Consider the following 8,002-nt stretch of genomic DNA (forward strand, 5'->3'; position numbering starts at 1 on the left):
TTCAGCTGTTGAGCTGAAAAAAAGCTGGAGTTTTAAATCAGGAAATAGCAAACAACACAACAACAACAACAACAAAAATACTTGGTTACAAGTTGAAAAAAATGGGACTGGGGACAGATGTCAGGACAACGTGGTTCTCGTGTCCTGCTGTGAAGACTTCACCATGGCAAAACTGCCCCTGTCAACTTTATAACATTAATCAGAAAAACATGGAGGGAGAAAATTAAAAAAAAAAAAAAAGCTTGCAACACATTCAACATTAATCATTAAGTCAGCTTGTTCTCTGACCTGCTTTCTGATAAGTATGTAATGTCTATAGCCTCAAAATAATGTAGGCCCCGTTACAAGATTATAATTCCCCTTAACTTTCTATAGATAACAACTTAACTATTATAAAATGTCAAGTTTTCCCTTTGAGATATTCAAGTCCTGCATTCTAATAAAATTACTGACTCTCCTGGTCTGAAAGACTCTACTAATGCCAGCTGATCTAAAAATCTCTACTAATGCCAGCTGATCTAAAAAACTTTACTGACGTCAGCTGGTCTAAAGGATCCCACAAGAAGCTGACTCACCAAAGAATGCACTTTCCACATCGTGAAGGTCTCGTGCCCCTTATCCCAACCAATTAATGACCCCAATTCTCTCGCCCTTCATCCTGCGTAATCCCCTTAAAAGCCACAATCCTGGCCAGGTGCTGTGGCTCACACCTGTAATCCCAGGACTTTGGGAGGCCGAGGCAGGCAGATCACAGGGTCAGGACTTGGAGACCAGTCTGGCTAATATGGTGAAACCCCATCTCTGCTAAAATACAAAAATTAGCCACGCATGGTGGCGGGCGCCTGTAGTCCCAGAAACTCGGAAGGCTGAGGCAGGAGAATTGCTTGAACCTGGGAGGCAGAGTTTGTAGTGAGCCGAGATTGTGGCACTGCACTCCAGCCTGGGTGAAGGAGCGAGACTCTGTCTCAAAAAAAAAAAAAAGCCCCAGCCTCAAACTCCTCAGAGATACGTACTTGCGAGACTCCTCCCATCTCGTCGCTCAGCGCCCTGTGATAATTACACTCATCCTCTGCGACATTCCTGCTGTCTGTGTAACTAGTATATTACCACACAGCAGACGTACAAACCTGTTGGTCCTATAACAAGTTATGGTGATCTAACCAGGAGTCCCTTGTGGGCATTTGCACATGGCTCGGTGCCACCTCGTCATTGGGACAGACCTGGAGACAAGTCCAAGTGGCTGTTCGGTTTCGTTGAACGAGGAGCTGTCTCGTGTGCCTTGTCTGTTGATGGGGCAGTGTCGATCTGGTGCATAAATTGCCTGCAGCAAAGTAACAACTTCTCGTTTTGAAGACATCTTTGGTAAGTTTTCTCTGTGCAACTGGCACCCTCTTTCTTTTCTCCTGATTTTTTGGCCTCTTCACTGGTCTTGTGGCCTCTTTGGGGGTTTGCGGCTTCTTTGGGAGTCTTGCAGTGTCTTTGGAGGTCTTGTTGACTGTCCCTAATAATAGGAAGGGTCTTGTTTAAGAGGATTCCCCCTATATTAGAAAAAAAAAATAAAGGGTACTGCCTGGGATAAATAATGTTAATTTTTAAAATTTAAAACTTTAGGAAGGCCTTTTATTTGTCTTTGTCTTGTTACGTGTGTTTATATTTGTGAAAAATATCCCTAAAGGAATTGCTAGCGAAAGCTCAGCAGGCCTCATGTAGGGTGGCCATCCACCCTCCACCTTTCCCAGAGACCGCCTGCAGAACTCCTGGGCACAGGTCACTCCTCTCCACTTTGATCCCTGGATCAAAGGTGCCGGGGCCCGCAGAGGCAAGGTTGAATCTTTCCAGGTCAAATCTGGGCACTGAGCAGAGTGACTAGTGTCTGTGTTTTTGTCGTGCGCGCCCTCTCAGCCGGAACGGGAGATGTTGGTTTGGTTCCTCCAGGCAGCCCCATTAGGCTGCATCTTGTAAATTGGGAAAACAAGAGGTGTCTTCTTCATATCAGTACAATGCGTAACATTCACTAAGGGCAGAAAAAACTACAGAAACTCTGGGAAAGTTAAAAGGCATGGCCACGTTTTCTAGGACGCCAGCTGGTTACATATATGGTCTGTTCTTGTGCACATTTTAAACTGATGTGCAAATGACAGTGAGGAAAATTCAGAACTCAAAAAGTCCATTTGTAGCTATAGGATTAAAATCTCTCTGTGTGTCTATCTCTTTATTTTCTTTTCTGCCTACTTTGAATCTGCTATTATTAAGCTACTGGTGTTGAGATAAAACTCACTTTGGTACTACTAATTCAAAGTTACTTGGAGATTTTGTTTTTCTTACACAGTTCTGCCAGTACTAGCTGAAATGTAAACATTAAAACTCATTTAAAACTGGGAGTGGAGGAGAAAGGATAAAAATGTTTTTTTTTTCCCCCATAAAAACTTCGTTGGTCCACAGCCTTCATTGGATTACCTATCAAGGCACACAAAGTTTAGCCGTGTGAACAGGCTCCCAATTTTGTCCAAATAATTCAGATTCAGCCAACTTTTATAAACTGGTGAGTTTGTGTTACCATCTTATGGCTAGAATTCTGAAGTAAAAGCTGTAAAATCCTTGTTTATATGAGTGTGTGTTTAGATAAATTTACCTATATAAAATATATTGCGTTACATATTAAGTCTACATGATACCGGCTTGGCTTATAAATAACAAAGCACTCATAAATTGAGTAAATAACTCCAAATATCTTTCAAATTAATGTGATTTAAATAAATCTTTAATTTAAAAACTGGCTTTAAAATTATTAATAAAATTAAAATTAAAATGTCTTCAAAATTGCTAGCATACATTTTTGTCTGGGTTTATTGACTAAATGGTTTTATATTTGTTTTCACTAAATCTATTATGGTGTCAGAGTTTGGCATGAAGGATATAAAGCTATAAACCCGGTCAAAAACAAAATAATCTTTATTTGTATGTATTTTTGATAAATAGGGCCAATTTGATGTTACTGGTTTAATGAAAACAGCTAAACCTTCTGAGTTATTGGCAAAAGTATCCATATGTTTAAGTTTCTTACTTAGGTAAACACTTGATATTCAGAGGCTATAAAAATGGTTAACAGGGAAATAATTTTAAATGATGACTATCTTTGTCTAATATCTCAGTTTTCATAAGCAATCTGGTTAAACTGTTAAAAATAAATTAGTATAAATGAGACAAAGGCCTAGTGGAAACTTTTGTATAATTTAAATCTTAAAATTAAAATTATTTAAATACCCATTAGATGTGTGGGTCATTTCCAACTAAGAAAGGGTTATGATATTAAAAAAAAGCATGTTTCTAAAAATTGTGGAGTGGTTCTCATCCATAAAGCATGAATGTCTGGCAGACAATTCAAAATTTCTTGCTTCCTTGGTTTTCACTAAAATTTAAGGTTACTAAGAATAAGGGTTCTAGTTAATATGTAATTCTGTATATAAAATGTGCCAAAATATGTTCTTATTAAAAAAAGAATAATTTTGTCTAATTTAGAAATTATCTAAAGGTTGATTTAAATTTATAGACTTGGAAAGTTATCACAAAACAAGGTTAAAGAAAACCCAGGAAGTAGGAGAGAGAAATATTTAAAAAGTTATTACTATAAAAATAGTTTTAATATATGAAAAATGTTTGCATGGTAAATTTTTGTCCTAAAATAAAATAATCAGTTATTTAAAAAAGAAAATGTTTAGGACAAAGCAAAAATTTAAGAATGTCATTGATGGTTTATAAAAGTCATAATAAGGTTCATAAAAGACAATTTATTAGAAAAAAGTTTATGCCTGGGTATAGTGGCTCATGCCTGCAATCCCAGCACTTTGGGAGGCCAAGGCAGGTGGATAGCTTGAGCTCAGGAGTTCCAGACCAGCCTGGGCAACATGGCAAAAACTCACCTCTACAAAAAATATAAAAATTAGTCAGTTTTACTGGTGCACGTGCCTATAGTCCCAGCTACTCAGGAAGCTGAGGTGGGAAGGTCACTTGAGCCTGGGAGGTCAAGGCTGCGGTGAGCCTTGTTAATGCCACTGCATTCCATCCTGGGTAACAAAGTCAGACCTTGTCTTAGTTACAATTTTGTAAAATAATTTATAATAATTTTTCTAAAATTTAGCTCCCTATATTAAGATTTTCTTAAGATATTAATTTACTCATAAATTATAAGATGTTCTCATTTTTAATTTTATAATCCGTTTTTTAAAAAAAGTCCCTCAAATTTATATCTCAGAAGTTCCACTTCTGCTGTGTCTTGGTGCTATCAGTTTTTTCACCCTTTGAGAAGGCCTGAGATAAGAACTCTCTCTTTCAACTTTTTTTGTCAGCACCTATAACTTTTGCCTCCATTTCTAACTTTACTGTGATAGCCTGACACTGAAATGTTTATCTTAAAGGTCTGAAAAAGCAATGTTTTCTTCCAGTGCAACCTGACTGTATACTCTTGGCTTTTCTTGATATGTCTAAATTGTTCTGTGTAACAGGAAAACTTCCCATGGTGTTACTAAGAGTCATGTCTAAATAGTTTCTAGCTTCTCGTTTCCTTTATAATATAGTTTATATTCATAATCCTGGATACATGCTTCCTGCATCTGATTAATTCAAGAACCTTTCTCATCAGGTTTGAATTTCAGGTTATCTAAACGGGCTTCCCATAAGGAAAAGTAATCACACAGCAGGAAGTTTCTCTTTGCCTTTTTAATAACTGGCCTAAGAAACAGAGATTTTTACATTTTGTCAAGATAATTTCTGTGTCATTGTTGTTAGGATTTTAATTACTTAGAAACACTAAGATTTAAAAGGATTAATTTTTTATATACATATAACTTTCGGTATTTTCTTTAAGGTCTTTTAATTCTCAATCTTAAATAAATAACTATAACTTTACAGTGACCTCTGATTCTGTTTGGAGCCTTTTAACATCGTTGATAAACATCTTCCAAATCAAATTGTAAATTAAGTCTCTGACTTATTGCTGGGGCTTATCAAAGCTATAAAAATTAATCACTGTAAAGTTGTAAAATCTTTTTACAGCTTCCAGTCAGACCATGAACTGCAGTATCGTCACTTCTAGCCTGACAATTACATATACTAAAAGAAAAATCCGTTAATGGACTCCCTCCAGCCCCTTTGAAAGCGTTCTTTATTTCAGGTGCTATTAACTAATCCTTGATTATAGTGCCTTGTTAAGTGGCAGGTCTTTGACTCCTGGGTACGCATATCTCATCTTAAAAAGGCGTCAACTCTTGCTAAATCTTAAACGTTGACACCTGTATGTGATATCAAACTCAAGTTAACCAAAATTTCATATTCAGACCCAGAAAAATGTTCTAGTCAAAATGAACTGCTTTCATGAGACATGAGGCCGAATTTAAAGCTATTAGATTTCTCTAGGCTCAGGGACTATCAGGAAAGAGGTGAGCACATAAAATTCCAAGGACCACTTTTGAGGGATAAAATTAGTTTAGATCCTCCAAATCCAGGATGGGCACATGGATGCCTGAATAGCCGACAAGTTGAGAAACTTTGCCTCTCTAAACTCCTTAGCTCAAATGGGTTTAACAAAATGCTTATGCCTTGTATAAATAATTGCTATCTCAGTATCTAAGACCAGGATTCAATTCTGTAAGTGTTTCTTTGACTTTTGGCTCTCAGCTGTTATGCTGCTCAAAAGGTTTTTAAGGGTTATTGAGTGTCTGCCCACCTCCATTGCCATCTGGCCTATGACATTTAATTGGCAATAAGTCTTTTGGCTCTAAGTCCTTCGGTCATAGGAGTCCCACTGAGAAACAAGATGGACACAGGGCAGGTAGCCACACCACCCTGGCAACAATATGGGAAGAATAAAAGTTTGGCCATCAATGCTGCGTCTGGCCTATCTTAACCAAAAAGGGGAAATGTAAAATCCTAAGCCCCCTGTACTGACTGAACAGACTCACTTGTGGCCAAGAGGACCCCAGAAAAACCTTAAAACTTAGTTCCTGGCCATGAAGTGATGGGAGGTCAGGCATGGCTCACAATATACCCTTCCTTTTTGAGTCTAGACACAACTCAGCAGCATTACTATTAAAATAGAAATCACAAGACAGAACAGACTCTGTGACAATAAAATCTCACAAGTACCCCCAGAGCTTTCAATCTATTTTACAAGGACTTTAAAAATGTGGGCTCATAATTCTGACAATAGGGCTTATAATGATCTTATAGTCCAATATATAATTAAATACACGCCATGCTAAGACAGTGTGCAGGAGCACTAATGTGTTCATGCTGCACCCCTGAAATTTCCAACTGGGCAGCCATACGTGCTTGCAGATTACTGCCAGGCAGTTTTATTCCTCAAATCCTGACTCTTACCCCAACTGTGCCCCTTGCTGGCAGAAAAAAGCTAGAGTGGTCTTCACCCAATTCACACTGTATTAGCTCTCACCTCAGGGTTGGGGCTTGATTAAGCCCAGGCAGGGCTAAAACTGTTCCTATATACTTGACAAAATTAATCAGCACATTCAACATCAGTCATTAAGTCAGTTTGTTCTATGACCAGCTTTGTCATAATTATTTAACGCCTATTGCCTCAAAATCATGTAGACCCTGTTACAAGATTATAATTCCCCACAACTTAACCATTATAAAACATTAAATTTTCCCTTTGAGGTTATCCTTGAATCCTGCATGCTAATAAAACTACTGACTCAGCTGATCTGAAAAATCCCGCTGACACCAGCTGATCTCAACCCCCTACTGACTTCACCTGGTCCAGAAACCCCCACAAGAAGCTGACTCACCGAAGAATGTGGTTTCCACGTGCTGACAATTTCATCTCTCTTACCCCCACCCATCAACAACCCCAATTCTCCAGCCCCTCACCTTCCATAATCCCCTTAAAAACTCCAGCCTAAACCTCCTTGAAAAACTGGATCTGAAAATCTGCCCCCATCTCCTTGCCCAACGCTCTGCAGTACTTAAACTTTCTCTGCTACACCACTGCTGTCTGCATAATTGGCCTATTACTACACAGCAGACATACCTGTTGATCCTATAACAATAATACAGTAAGTCTTCACTCAGTGTGGTCAATAAGTTCTTGGAAACTGCAACTTTAAGTGAAATAATGACTAACAAAACCAGTTTTACCATAGGCTAACTGATGTAAAAAAGAGTTAAGTTCCTGTGGCATTTTTCTGGTCACAAAACCATCACCATGCTTATAAATAAAAACCAAAACACTTTTACTGTTGAGCATTGAAATAAATGTGGGCTATACATACATTTAAGAAAGATTAATAAAAACAAGTAAGATAATTACTTACTTGTGTATTCCAGTTCATGATGGCGGGTGGGTAGAGCCTGTCCTGGCTGTCTAGGGTACACTGAGACCATGAAGATACACCGATTCCAGGTGAATTATGAAGCTTAGGTATGAGCACAGCGTTTGGATGTGAGAGGAAACCAGAGGACCTGGAGAAAACTCACATAAACATGGGGAGAACACACACACTCCACACAGTGGTCCTGGCCAGGAGTCATTTCTTTTCCTCATCAACGCTATAATGAAACAACGTTAAATAAAATGAGGTTATTCAAGGACCTGCTATATAGGTTGAGAACACCCATGCCCAGGTGAGGGCTAGAGTCAGACAATGGTGGCCTGGCGAGTATATTTGAATAGAGCAATATTTCTGGGGGTGCAGAGGCAGACATCCTTTGATAGAAGCCTAAGGGAGGTTTTAGAATTTCCAAAAACCATTTTTCTCTTTCAGGTGCCTGGCTGTTACTTTGGAAGAGACTTCTTTTACTGATACTGATTTGTTACAAATCTGCCTAGAAGATCCAAAGTTAAGATTTTGGACTCTTTATTCTCCTTGGATCAACCCTTTTCCTTGAAGGCAGTTGTATTAGGGTTCTCTAGAGGGACAGAACTAATCTATCTGTCTGTCTATCTATCTATCTATCTATCTATCTATCTATCTATCTATCTATCTAT

Source organism: Piliocolobus tephrosceles, chromosome 1, assembly GCF_002776525.5.
Source record: "Piliocolobus tephrosceles isolate RC106 chromosome 1, ASM277652v3, whole genome shotgun sequence".
Classification (NCBI taxonomy): domain Eukaryota; kingdom Metazoa; phylum Chordata; class Mammalia; order Primates; family Cercopithecidae; genus Piliocolobus; species Piliocolobus tephrosceles.